At 38.2% G+C, this 15,811-nt stretch overlaps 1 protein-coding gene across 13 annotated transcripts in view; it reads right to left on the bottom strand.

Moving 5' to 3' along the window:
* The window catches only part of mbl (splicing regulator muscleblind), a 547,255-nt gene that overhangs the window by 520,476 nt on the left and 10,968 nt on the right, over positions 1-15,811 (bottom strand). The window lies entirely within an intron of this gene.

Here is a 15,811-nt window from a genome sequence, read left to right on the forward strand (position 1 = left end):
TTATTATTAAAGTCCATGCATATTTCTACAATAACGTGTATAAATCTCATTTTAAATTACTTTAAACTCAACATAAATTTACAGCTTAACACATTTTTATTTTTCTTCTTATTCTTATACACGTCATGGGATGGGCATAATTGCATGTTCCACCTTAACAAGTGTCTCCATCGTTTTCTGGGTCATCCCAAGTCTCGTCTTCCCGTGGGGTTGTAGTTATAAGCAGTTTTTGGTTGTCTGGTATTGTCCACCCCTGATAATTGTTCTACGTATTTCACGCGGTACTCTATTTTTGTATTTAATGCCTCTACTTGTAGTTCATCTCCTGTGTCTTCATTTTTGAACCTGTCTGTTTTTTGTACATCCTTTGACTCTTAGAAGAAATCCCATTTCCGCTGCTTGTATCCTACTAACATCTCTGGGTCGGAACCCAAGTTTCACTTCCGTATAATAGTGTTGGTACCGCCATGACTTCATAAAATTTTATTTTTGTTTCTTGCATAGTTTTATTTATTATGGTACTGTGTACAGTTCCACATATTGCCTGGAATCTATGTAATTTTCGTAAGATTTGAGGTTTTCACAGCGGTGAGTATGAAGATTTCTGTCTTCTGGGTTGTTGCGCTGTGTAGTCTAGTCGATGTTTACCAACGTTTCAGAGGTCATACTGCCTCCGTCATCAGGGCGATGAATATTCTATGTGATTTTCGTTTATAATTTTAATATTCGTAACTTATATTGATCTTATTAAGTTTTTCCCAATAAAGTCCATGACCATGGTTTTATCTGTTGATACACTGGAGGACTCCACAACGCGGAGGTCCATAATCTGCACTCTTCACCAAATAAGCATTTACTAGGATGCTCAAATGTAGGAGGATAACGTCGGTTGGACATGTACCTCTATGGGACACAAGAAACACATAACATTTTAAAGGGAAACCATGAAGGAAAAATACCACTTGGGAGTACAAGGCACAGATAGGAGAATAATTATAAATAAATCTGTGTGAAAGAAGGTATGAGATTGTTGGATAGACGTAACTGTCTTAGGACAGAGAACATTTTTGGCTCTTGTGAAGACGATAATAAATCTAAGGATTTCGTACAGGAGGGGATTATTGAATAGCTAAGTGACTACTGTTCTCAAGAACTCAGCTCCATGGCAACTGCAAGGAAATGGTGAAATGAGGCAAATGAATCCAGCATACTATCAGGGAACTGGAATTGGGTCCATATAATGGACGACCAGAGATTACCCCGCGCAGGGCATAAGACAGCCTGCTTAACTTGCAACACTTATTGAGTTGCAGTCATGTTACCAAAACCTGCCACTTCGCAGTGCAGTTATTCTAATGTTCTAGCCTACATGGATGCTACTTAACACGCTTCCCTGGGTGTCTGTTAAACCCAGTCACGAGAAATTTACCTTACACCTTTACGGCTACTTACACCGATTTAAATTTCTCTTCTACTCCAAGCTACTCAATACACAGCTACGCGTTTAAAAAATTCGTTTATACTCATACCATTACGATATAAGGGCAAGTGCAGTGGATTTCTACGTACGCAGAATAAATGTGGCCATAGTTCTTGCAGATAAGTTTTGTGAACTAGTTGCGGAGATAACCCTTTACTAAACGAAGACCAATTAAAATTTCCAAACCACATTCCGGGTCGCACGCCAAATCACAGGAATACAATTTTATCTTTCTGAATAAATATGTCATGATGTGTTCCAAATAAAATTAAAATTTCAAAATATAAGATATGCACCAACGAATATTTCATTTTTAATGTATCTGTATAAGAATGTCACTGAGAACGCTGGCAATGCTCCGCTGCCAAATACTTCTGTGTCTGGGTGTATCTGAGAAATCTCATCTCGTCAATGTTTCATCATGGAACGTGTTTCTAATTTTACATTCGGCAGGGAGCGGGTTCTCACTAACATAGAGTTTTATGACCGTGCACATTTTATGAATTAACGAGACTGTTTCAAACTAGAAAATAAAGACAAAATCCTGTACTTTACCTCCGATAATGCAAACTCGGTTGTGTCTCGAATAAGTTTATTTACCAAGAAGAAAACAATTAACACACATTTTTATAACAAAGACGAGGTTAAATAAGTACATATGAATTTATTCTACATTTATATTTTACATTTCACCTCGCTATTGCGTGACACTTCGACACATGAGGAGAGGTAGAAAGAAGTCCACTTCAAAGGTAATACGACTGTAAAATAGCATCGTTCAATTATAAAAATCCCATTATTAGAAGCCTATAACTCTCACTCTCAATTATAGTCCATCAGCAGAGGAAATAAATTTCCTGTCATACGCCAGATGTCGCATATTCGTTGCTCAGCACCCTATAAATCACCGATGGCTCTGATTCATCTCATAAATTTGTGGCATCTGATTCCTGCTGGATTAGGTCTCATTTAATCCCCGAGAATACCATCGATCTGTTTCTGTACAGAAACAAACTACAGATATTATCTGACGACATAAATTACTTTGAGATTTGCTGCGAAATTTACACGTGCGCCGTATAATACGTAGTGACACTTCAACAACACAAGATTTAGTAGAGGGCGGGGAGACGATGATAGTATCCACACGTTTGGGCGATGTTTGCGATGGTAAAGACGGTACCTATCGCCACCGAATGCAAAAAAAAATATTGTGTGGAAACAAATCTTCCAAAACTGTTCAAGTTTCATTAATGTGACGCTTGTGATGGGAGAAATAGGTTTTATTTCATGATAAATAATGGTTTATGTTGGCAAGTCATAAATAAACAAATCTGCTAGTAGTCTCAGTGGTATCGTCTTCTGGTTACTAACGCCATGTAGTTTCACATGTGTTTATCGGCGTTTTGGAGAAACTACCGCTTTCATAATCAGTGGCGAAGAGACTAGTTGGGTACCTACCACCTACAAGACTACAAACTATCATAATTCAGAAAACCACAATCGAATCTTATCTGGTAGATTCCACATTCTTAAGATAATAAAGTCATAACCAGCAGTAAAATTCAAATGGAAACGAACTGCATTCTGGACACAGCATCTATGTTAAAAACGTAATAGCAAATGTTCTCGGTTTTCTTGTGGTTTTGCAGTCCTTTGCCGCCTCACTTCTTGAGTTTCGCAACCTTGTTTTTCGACATTTGGTAGGACTCCTTTGACTGGGGATCGGCTAGTCGCAAGGCCTCCCACCTACACCAGAAAATTTAACGCAGAAAGACGAGAACATCTATGCCTTGAGAGCGATTCAAACCCACGCTCCTAGTATCGAAGAAGCCAAGGCACACGTCCTATACCACGCGTCCCATGTGACTGGCGCCTTCCTCGCGTGTCCTTAAAACCAAACTGATCCTAAGGGCCAAAATCTGTACGTAATGGGAAAACCTCCATTACAAATAATGTGTTATAAAATGCAATATTATACACTAAGAAGCCAAACATACAGTCACAATATGTAAACAACGATGTTGCCATGACCTTATATGAGAAACGGCAGCCGCAAGATCCAAGTAAAAGAAAACAAGGAACTGACACAATTACGGAAGACACAGTTTCTCGTCGTCAGTGTACTATCCGGCACTGGACAAGCTCTTTTTACTTGCATTGGTACATTTAGGCGTAAAATTTTGGTACAAAATATTATTTACACTTAAAAAAGAACAAGTTTTGTCAAGTTGTCTTTATCGTGAACTTCATTTTATACTGAAACAGTAATCTGAGGTGATAAAATGAAGGAGAATTAGATCAGGAGGGCATGTAGCACGAATAGGATATTTGAAAATAAACGTAATTGTCGGAAAATCTGACGGGACGATCCTGGAATATTTAATAGGTTCAAAATGGGGACCAGAGGTGAGCCCTTTTTACCATGACAATAACCTTCGGACTACAATATAAACGGAGAACATCTTACTAAACACTGTGAAGATACAAACTTGGCAAACAGATATTTGCATTATAAACGCATCTGCGTCACTGAAACAGAAGCCACTACAGGCCTACTGAACAGCAAAGGCCGGCGAACCCTACCGAAATGTTACTACGATAAAGACAGAAACTTTATATATAGTGTGTTCAGTAATTTCTGTACTCTTAAATTCCAACTGACCACGACGACGGTTGATTTTAAGACAGTTATAGATCGAACATTGGACACCAACTGACAATCGAGAGAAATGTCTTGGGAAGTCGTCAGTGTAGTCTGTTCCCAGATTCTGGGCAAGAACAATTCTAAGAGAAAGCGGTTATGTACGAGTAACGCACGGATATTGATGGAATATCATCACGTTGCTATTACAAACAACGTGCATTCCAAACTACACTTCACTGTAAATTAAATACAAATACAAACAGATTACGAACCTTTCCATTCTTAATCTCCATTCCTCTTTCCCCAACCTACTGTCTGTCTCCCCTGCGTTCTCTTCTTCAGAATTTGGAATTTGAGCAACTCGTCTTTAATGGTGTGTTTTCCATACTTGAACTGTTCTCAGTGAGGTAGTCTGATAGACGTTTATCGACGTTTCAGGGGTGCCTGTTGCCATCGTCAGGGAGGAAGATGGAGGCAGCAAGCACCTCTGAAACCTCTACCAGACAACTGCACAACATTCCAGGAGACAGTCAACTTCATACATGCCTCCATGAGAATCTTAAATATCACCAAGTTCTTGACTGATTGGCTTGACCCAGCGGCAGAAGTGGTCCTCCCAGAACCAGCTGGAGTTCGGCTCTGTGGGATGACGTCGCTTCAAGGGTGGAAGTACTGCAAGGTCAAATGTTTACCACACCTCGACTGCTAACACGCTACTGCTAGCGTGCTGGCTTTTGACAGCGCGCTGAATCATATTTATCTCTATTTTAATTGAGCAACCTTTTGCTGTGTGTGCGTGTGAATTGTGATTGTGTACCACCATGGACGATCGATGTATATAGGCGTACTCAAGTGCCAACATTTTTACCCCCCCCCCCTTTTTACCGCTTCGGGATTTGCCAAACACTTTTGAAAAAGTCACGATCCACCACTGGTCTTTGCTATACGGAAACCATTAGTTTTGGTATTTTCCACCTGTACTGACAAACAAGAACATTAAACGGATTAGAAATACCTTTGCGTCACACAACTGCCGAGGTTCTCCGTAAGCAGCTTCGGTTGAAAACTCTCGCTTCAAGTACATGGTCTATTTCTCACGGTAGTTCGCGAGAAGCATTTGCCGAAACCACAAAGTAATTGAACAAGTGATCGATAGTAGGCAAAGGGCAACCATATTCGAATTCAATGAACTTGTCTCAATTTTATACTGGTACCAAATCCAATGAACACACAGGCAAACAGACAGACGCACAAGTCTATGAGTTTGTAAATCGCGTCAACAGAACGCCTGGTGATCTGAAGCATTCAGTTACTTGCGCAAACGCTACATAATTCCGAACAAAGCTAACATGTGCTCCGCAGGGACATGAACGCGCCCGTATATGTCAATTATACACAATTTAAACTCGTAATTTAGTTTCTTTTCTGCTAACTATTCTTGCACTCGTTACTGTATGAATTAGAGCACAACACAAAATGAAACACGAACTAAATCAACTTCGCAAGTATCTTAAAAAAATACATTTGTCCAGTACTTCAATCAAATATACAGTGCTAATAAATAAATCAAATCTCTTTGTCTAATAGTCTAATCTACTCTACTGAGATAATATCTGAACCTAATCCGTCTAGTATTCCAATCGAATCGACTTTGCTAACACCAAGAGTTACTTTGTCTAGAATCCCGATCGAACAACAAAATTCATATCTTCATGTACTTTTGAAAGGATAGATGTATCGATGGACAGATGAACACGATCACATCTACGTTACTGCAAGCTACGGTAGTCGCGTAAATAAAGAGTGAACACGACATAAATGTAACATATATTTGCACAGTACTGTCAATGAATCACGAAATGCCTTCTTGTGCGTCACGCGCTTTAACTTTCTTTAAACGAGTAGGAGTGAAGCTATGTCGTATAAACTAAACCGAAAATCTGTTTCATGACGGGAAATTATCTCTCCGTTGTACGTACTGGTTGCTCAAGATGAAGAGACGGCTGATGCATTATTACCGGAAGTCGTCTCTCTTTAAACAGAACGTTCGTAGTCCTGTACCCGATAACAGTTGCATCTGATGGGGCACATCAATTCATTCCTTATGAACGTTACCAGGGAACAACTGCAGCTGTATTTGACGCAGTTACATCGTCTAGCACTGGGCCACACACTCAGGCTTCCCTTCTCCTAACCCTACATACATTCCTCCACTTCCCAGCTTCGTCACTTCAGCCCTGAAAATGGATACATTGTTTCTCCGAAACTGTCACCCACCTACGAATCTACACAGCGCCAAAACCCAGGAAAATATTATCATCTTCACCGCCGTGATAACCTCAAATCCTCCAATTACGAAGTTGTATACCAGGTGTAACTGAATGCTAATCAGAATCTGTGGTAAGTATTATGTAACTTCACTGAAATTAATAAATATTTACAAAGTCAAGAGCCATTCTTACGTCCAAACAATAATCGCGAGATAAACGGGACGATACGCGTGCGCAAAACGACATCTATCGCCTTAAGAACATATATTCCAAAGGCGATCACCGGCTATCTCTTTGACCCAGTCATACGAAGTCACTGCCAACTCAGAGAATCGCATTCAATTCAGTCACCAAGCGCTCGGGTTTTCCTCGCAGAATCTTGTAATCTGTTTCCGAAACCAACGAAGCACATAGCCGTAGGCTCTTCAGCATCCGGCCGAATGTGGCATCTTCTTCTGAGGCCCGGGTATAAATAATTATAAGCGGAGGGATGCAAACCACACAGAGGGAGATTTACAGCAATACGTGCTATATGGTGTTCCACGTTGTGCTTCTACTGAATCTTGACTTTCATTAACAACCCCAGCGGGTTTCCACTGAACTTCCCCGATCAAGAATAATTCACATTAAATTAATGATTAATAATTTAAAAACAATAACATAAAAATATGCTTTAATGACACCTACTGAAACCAACTCCATATTATTTTAAGAAGAACGGGTCTACTGGGGATAAAGTAATGAATTTTACGAAACTTTGACTATCCCAACTTGTAGTCCCTGGAAATATTTTTAGCATGGTAGTAGATACAACGGTCATCCTGTGTTGTAAATTATATGACAATGTTTTATAAGTTTTATTTATTTTTAAATAGAATTATTCCTGTATGTCTGAATCATATTTTATCATGAATAATTTCTTTTATTGATTGGGACACTGTTACATTGTAAAGTGTGTCACGAATGATGACAAACTCACTCTACCGCTCCAAATATTATTGCTAATCTTATATGGAACGTAATAATTCGAATTTAAGCAGGCTGTAGCTAAAAACATTTCAATTTTCTAAATTCAGAGGCATTCCCTGCTAAAACTGAGAGGTCGAGATTGTCTCCTCCCCTCTGCTTTCAAAGAAAAACAGTGTGTTAACAATTTTAAATGCGTACTACACGTCCCGCTCATCTCCTTCTTCCTGCTGTAATCACCTTAAGAACATCAGATGAACAGCACAAATTATATGGCTTCTCGTAATGTAATTTTCCCCAGTCTTTTGTTAACGTCAGCTCCCTAGTTCCAAAACATCTTTCTCGGCAACTGTAATATGGTAATCTGCCTCATGATCCCGGAAACCTGATAATGTGGAGACATCGCAAATTATAAAACTTTACAACAGTTTCGTGTGACCCAGCCATTCAAGCTCCAGCTACCAGATGGCTCAGTTAATCCAGCACAAAGACAATATAAGGCCTGCTGACGAGAAAACAAAGTACATCACGTCTGAATGACACTGCCTCTACTCACCTGCAAAATTCGACAGATTTGTATGTCGATACTCAAAGTGAAAGCTTTAAAACTGCGTGGGACGGGGAGAGGGGCGACACAACTGAAGAGACGTAGATGAAAGAGTGAGGGGGGAAAAGGGGGGGAGGGAGACTTGTAAAGAGATGGCGGTTCCTCGAGGGCAATTAAATTTTTACCAGAAGCTTATGTGCAAACAAAAAGTTATCTCTTTTACAATGAACAGAACGAACTGTCGCCTTCAAATCTACTTCAACGCGTAGGCAGCATAAAGAAATGTTTAAACACGTATCATCATGAAATAAATATAAATAACACAGGCGTGGAAATCCCTTGCGTGATTGAAAATTGTGTTTTATGACTATTCATATCAAACCAATTGGTACGAGGAGATCAATATTTACAATGATCGGAATAATTTAAGCTTTTCTAGCATTTTAACAACTCTCACACGTTAAAGCTTAATTAAGGAATTCGCGTCACCAAAAGACGCATTCCTCTTCTGAAAATCCTTCAAGCATTTTAAAAGACGTTAATCCACGGCAATTTAGTCAATAAATTTCATTAGAGTTCAAAGTTATCTATAAATTGGGTTGTATATAAATCGGAAGTCGGAATGGTAGTAACAGTAGCAGTTAAAAATGTATAACCTGCTGTCAACCTGAAAGATCAATACAGTTAATCCTATTGCGATAGAACGCCACTGGACACGGTCATGACTTAGTTCCCCCTCCCCATCACAACCCACTTCCCAAATATCAATTTTAATATTATCCTGTTACTTCCGCCTCGGTCTCCTGGGTGGCGTTTTGCGTTACGTTTCCCCAAAATCATATTAATAGGCTACTGATCGATTACTCTTATCGTAGTAAAACAGAGGACATTCCGATGGGCACGAAATGAAACTCGGATGAAGGAAACATGTGTGGCGAGATTTAAGGTTCTCATGGCTTTGACGATACCGAAATTATTTTTCTGAGTTTTCACTCGGGTTTGAACTTAGGCCCTGAACGTGTAGGCACTACGATTCTTCGAAACGTTGGTATCTACGTACAAGTCAATACGTCGCCAAAACCCAACAGGACATCGCTATCTTCACTACCGTGAGAACCTCAAATCTCACCTCACATGCTTACTTCTTGTTCCACTCACCCAAGCTACATGCCCATCTCTCAAAAAATATGTAGGAATGTCAACTGCGTCTTCTGGGTTGTGACGCCGTGTGGTCTTGTAGATGGCTACCGATGTTTCGTAGGAAGGTATCGCTCCCATCTTTAGGGTGAACCTTACATCTCAAATAAGTACTAAAAAGCACTACGCAAACAGTATGTAAATATTAATTATTGTTATATTATTATCGTATGTAATTATTATTATATGACAATAAACAACCCGGAATCATACGATGGGTTGCACACTTAAAAATTAGTAACTTCTTTAATTTGTTGGAAACGGATGTTATACAAGTCCAAGAATTAATAACTACTGTAGTAAGCTGTACATCAAAAACTTCTATTGCGGATATTTACATATATTTATTTATTTCGCTACAGCCAATTCGAGAAACAAAATGGTGTTCGCAACTACACGTTTGCGATTCAAAATCCCTCTCAAGGAAACCCGTTGGTCGATGAAAGTTGAACGTGGACAAGGATTTACCACAAAACGTTCAAGCCGTAATGATAAACATGCGAAATAATGTAATAACCATATTTAAAATTCACTCCCGACAGTCTACTAACAGTTGGTGAATATCAGCTTTTACGCACAAAGTGCCATCTGTTCGACATATGAACATAATTCACACCGACAAGGATAAATGACATATAGGCTTACGCACACAAACGCAAGAATTAATTTTGAAATTAAAGCAGACTTCATTCCTGTTTCACCTTTCGATTCAAATTAGCAATAAAATCAATCAGACCTCTAAATACAATTGTTGTGCGTAGTAAGCATTTTGGACAACAGATGTCGTTACCACCACATATTTAAACACATCAACAATATTGATATAACTCCACCCCGCCTACAGCTAGTTAAAATCAACACATGACATGTGAATAAGTTACGTTCTTTAAACATGTCGCTTCACACAAGTGACAAATCGTTCAAACACATTTATACGTGTAATGAACTTTTAGAAACTATTGAATATATTAAATGTGCATGTTTAAAAGAGCATACAGATTTGCGTATATATAATGAGCGGTGTCCACCAAACCTGTGTGTACTACTGCTATAATAACAGCCACGTTATCAGTGTACATGTCACGTTTTTCGGAAAAATGAACAACGGGCCACATTAGCGCAAAAAAACCTGAGGTCACTGCTGGAAGACACTATTGCGCATTAGTGCAATTACCTCGGATTACATTAGTGCAACAAAGACCGAAGTCATGTGGCGTAAAGAACAGCTTTGGAATGTCAGTTTACTACAAACAACACACTTTTCCGGTCTTGTTTGTACAACGGCACCAATAATGAACACCGATAAAGTATAAATAAAATTCTGTGTAAGAATAAACGTTCTTACGTGGTGTGGACAGTACGAAGTTATCCAGTCAATGTATCATCCAGCTGTTAGGCTGTCACATTCTGTACCAACTTCTTCGTTTACCAGATCCATACGCATACCAGAAACAATTATATCTCGTGTTTCTTCAATCTATACAGTAGCTGTGTGTAATCGCCTAGCGTCGTCCTGAATACCATTCTTCCAGCACATCTGCCACTAACTAAGAATGTAAAAATATTTTGAAAAAGCAGTTTACAGAATTCTTAATCATACCAAAAAAATGTAAAACCGCACAACTGGCATCGCGACGGACGAAAATAGAACAGATAGATCCTGTCAAATCCTTCTCCCCTCCCATTCCTTACAATATACCATGACACTTAGCAGACTCTGATAAATTCTGGTGTGAATATAAAGACTAAAATTTGTCAGCTCAATCAGTCTACAAATTATTCTACTCTACATGAAATTCTAACTGGGTTTTATAAGATGTCTCAAACACGATTTATCACACAAAAAATGGCAGGCCTACATGGTATAGCCTATAGATCTCACAATGACCTGTACGCCTTAACTCATTCGCATTTCGATTAGTAGGTAATTTATATTTAGAGAAATAAAATATTATGCATGATGTTTTAGAACGAATGCCTCTACTGAATACAACATAAGCAATAGCTTGTAGTCTTACTCCTGTAAATTCTTGTAAAACAAAAATAGTCTATTTGTGAGTGCAATAAATAACCACAAAGATCAATAAGGGACAGGTCTACAAACAAATTTATAAGGATGCATTTTAAACTTTTGAGGATCGAAATTGCTTTACACTTTCATTGTGTTGATTCTCTTTATATTTATATTTTATCACAAAAGCTCCATTCAAAAGGAAGCAGTTATAATGTATCTTACAAACGCTAAGCATAATTTTCATGACAGTAATTTCACTTCTTTTAGGACTGTTTATAATGGATTGTAAAAGCCACAAAGCCTGAAACCATATTTCCAAGTATGAGTTATAAAATCTAGTATATTAAATAACCTAACGTAACAATTTAGGTACTACCAAACGTTGGCCTACTCTAAGATGTTAATGGGTAAATGAGAATAAAAGAAAGTTAAATGCAGGAGCATTCAGAACATATCCAATTAAGTTATCTACAGTCAGAGAGTATGTTTACTGTCTGTTAACTTTCCTTGAACAACAAGAAGCGAAGAACTGTGATGCTAAATTAAAGAACGCTGAATAGTTCAAATGTCGCTAGTTTACGATGGATCTTGAACGCTGCAAACATATCAATATTCCAATTTAAAATGTACATTCTTTCCATTCTGCGCCTAGTTATTCCAATTGGTCCCTCCACTTCAGGTATACTGACTAAAATTTTTTATGAAGATTGGTATCTTCTGAGATGTAGCGCCGTGTAGTCTGGTAAAAGTTTACGAGCGTTTCATAGGTTCTTATTGCCTCTATCATCAGGGCGATGAGTGAAAAAACAGCCATCTCCATACTCACCGTCGTGAGAATCTCAAATTCTACAAAATTCTGTACGTATTCTCCATCTACCCATGCGTGCTACATGTACCGCCCACATCACAAGAATAAAACGTACTCGTGCCTCAATAATTACGTTGACAGTCCGTTGGCACAACAATTCTTGATTATAGTTTCAATGTTTTTATTAAAAATTCACTACAAGTTTCGATCTTAATTAGTCATCTTCAGGTGATTCTCTTTAAATGATCGAAACTAACAGGTACTGCTACTTTTAAAACTCGTTCCTCAACAAGATTTCAAGATGGAACCTGAAGTATTTCAGTTCTAATGCAATTTTAGAGAGAACTAAGCACGGATTACAATGTCCCGTTAGTATCATCAAAATGCAAATGCACGAAAATTATAAATAAACATAAATATACACTCGTCACAGTTACAAGTTCAAATCTTACAGTTTTATTTTAGGCTTCCTAGCAGTTCTGTAACCAGGTTTCAAATAAATGCAGGTACACACACGAAATAACTTGTTTTCCATTAGCAGTGTTTACCCTCCCGACATACGAAAGTCACATTCATGTTTTAATAGTCCCACTAAATTGTGAGAAAAACACGTGAGATAAGACAGGCGATTACAAAACTTAAGTTCTTTGTTGTGAGTTGTTCAACACTTTAAAGGCTTTTGAAGAACATACATGAACTCAACATGAAAAGATTACAAAGGTTTAAAAAAGTTTTATATTTCTGTTGAACACAACAAAAATAAAGAGAACTGACGCAAGCGAATAATCATTCGAATCGCCCTTTATTTCGAAACGTGTCTTAATCATTGCGACAGCAATACAATGGCAGGATTAGTACGGAAATTCTATTCGTCAAACCGGCAGTCGACATTTTCCGGCTGAACAGACAAAGATCAATTCTGGTGCGCAGCATTTACTTGCTTTTTCATCCACTGTGAAATTCAGGCTGCAACACCGACACACCGTTCCAACTAAAACATTTTGAAACTCTACTGATATTTGGATTATCTCTTTTGTCTCTCAACATTCCACGTTCCTGTAACAAGAATAAATTCAGCATCTTCCGCTTTGTTTCTGTGCGAGCTAAACAACGCTCTGTCAGCTGCAGAGAACAAGCTGTCGTGACGTAGAAGCTACTTTATATAACGTTTTATTCTATGTTCCTCAAGCTAAATTATTTTAATTTCGAATTAAATTACACAATTATTTGTATATTTTCGTTAAATAATAGGAGATAAAGATTCAAACGTTGGGCGAAATATATTTTCTCAGTATCTGACACGAGCTACTTCTGAATGTTTCTTTCTTTTTGGTTACTACAACCTTCCCTACAAAATTACATGTAACGGGGGAATTACGTTGAACTTGCGTCCGTCTTACTAGGAAATTATACGTTGTTTACTTTACGATGTTGCATCTACTGTTGAGATTATGTTGGCTTAAATGATAAAGGCGGGATGAATGTGACAAACAAAAAGGAAAGGATAAGAAAGGAAACGATTGTGACCTATGTTAACCCCTTACTTGATTAACGTTTTTCTAAAAATACTATAAGAATATTTTTTATTTCGCGTTTGGAATAAAAACACAAAAACGAAATTACTGGTATGTTTCGATGAAAAATATTTCATATTTAATTTTATTACTGTACAAAATGTTGTTTATATAATTCTAATTATTATAATCCCGAGTTATTTCGGGTCACTTTCCACTGTTTGCATAATTAACATCGCAATCACAGCACACAAATGAAACTCCTGCTAGTGCGGTAAATTGTGACACGTGCCACCCAGCGTACAAATACAGAATGTCCCAAAGAGGTGCATATACATCATAATACGAAATATTAACCTTGTTATCGACATTTTGAACAGATTCGCTAGATCAGTATGTGCCAGACCTGAAAGTAGCGAGGAGCGGGAGGAAACTGTCGTCTGATTTTACTCAGTTAAAGGTAGTAATAATCTTTAGCGTATCTCATCTTAACGTTCTTCTTGAATTACACACAACAGTGACATTCCTGTTATGTAAAGACTTTTATATTAATATACAGTACTGATTAAAGGGGGTGATGTGTCTACATCATTAGGGACTCCGTTCATAATTGCTTACTGAGCCATTTTGGGTCCAGTTCGTCAACAACGCAGAACATGCGCTGCCTGACATTTTCTGACAAGACAAGTAGGCATACACGATAAAATATTCAAGTGAACGTGCACTGTGTACCACGGTACAAAAATAAACCTCAGAGGAGTTTCCATCAGGATTTTTACACCGCACAGCATTACAAGAGGTTCCCAGAGGACTGTAATTTCGCCGTTTAATTCCGATTTCTTCCCAGGAGTCGAATTCACAGAAGCATTTGCTGTTACCAGTTCCTTTTGTTCCGACTTCCACTGAACAATCCGGGTCCTCAAATGTTCGAAGTGGAACTTATCTTTATCACGCCCCCACTATAAACTTCCAGTCGAACTGCATCTCCATCTAGTGGACCTCATTCCTGTCTTATAGCGACAGTTTTAAGTCTACCCGTAGGTGATCAAGAGACAGAGATTAAACTGACAGACAACCTCTTCTCAAACCCAAATACAAATCTGCTAAGAAAACTAGACACAAAGAGATACTGAGTCTTTATATAAAGCAGAGCTCGAAGTGAAGAATGCCTTGAAAAGTAAAGGAAAGGCTTGTGCGAGAAAGCACTTCCTTTGGATAAGCCTCGAAAAAAGGCATTTTCACGTCCTACGAAATTCAAGATAAGACGACGGAACCTTTTTCACTTACTGCGATGAAAAATATGGACTTGCGCAAGAGAACTAAGCAGCTGATGTGCCAGTAGTACGAACTCTGGTTCCACTCATTTAGTCTTCCCTTTATAAATTCGATAAATAATGGCAGGTTTCCAATCTGGAGGAAGTTCTTTCCTATTCTCAAGTTTGTTGAACATAGACGTTAATTTACTCCTTCACAGTGCAAAACAAAGTATTCAGTACAATCTGTGCAACGTATTCCTTTGTAAAATCTCTGTCCAACAATTCTGTATATGTGAGCCAAAACACGTCCCTTCTTCGCTTATTGATAAAGATATGAGACAACAAACAATTACAGTTCCTATTACAAAATCCACGAAGTGAACATATCTTCAGACAGCAACGTATAATATGTAACAAGTCTGCTTAGTTGGTTAACCATCCTAATCCACACTTCTCGTTTAATATTTCAAACAAAATTCTCTCACAGAATACAAGGAACTTCTTCCCTGTTACATTTTTCATCCTCACTTACGCTACCATCAGACTGATTGTCGTAATTTTTATACACACCTTCAAAAAATATCTCACGTGTGTGTGGCAAGTTTATTTGCAACATCCATACACTTCTCTTTAAACACAGACCTCTCAAACCCCCAGACCTAACTTATTCTTCTATTTCTCTTACAAAATCGAGATCTCAGCACCGCTTAGTTTGAGATGCATTAAAATAAACAAAGCCCGTACTTAACTCTGCCTGTGACGTCACCTTCTAACACGTATCCACGCCATTTTTTTTTCTGTTATCCTTTTACTATTCCAACCGCTATTACAAACAACTAATTCCCCTGGATTTCTACCAATTTCACACTTCGGTATATTCCTTTCAAACAACTTGTACAAACATAAATCTCTAAAGCTTCTAATCCTGTCCAAGTTAAATATAGCATAGTTTCCGACCAAATAAAAACGTCCTTGCTCCTTATTTTGTTTCTAAGTCTCACTACATCCAAACATCCTAGTTTTCGTAACCCTTTCACGCCCTCTTAAACTTCTTTTTTTTTTTTGGGGGGGGGGGGGGGGCTGCGACGCCATATGGACACTGTTTCGAAAAA

Source organism: Zootermopsis nevadensis, unplaced genomic scaffold, assembly GCF_977971745.1.
Source record: "Zootermopsis nevadensis isolate Lab colony 2312 unplaced genomic scaffold, Znev_1.0 Znev_ptg000002l, whole genome shotgun sequence".
In the NCBI taxonomy this organism is placed as follows: Eukaryota; Metazoa; Arthropoda; class Insecta; order Blattodea; family Termopsidae; genus Zootermopsis; species Zootermopsis nevadensis.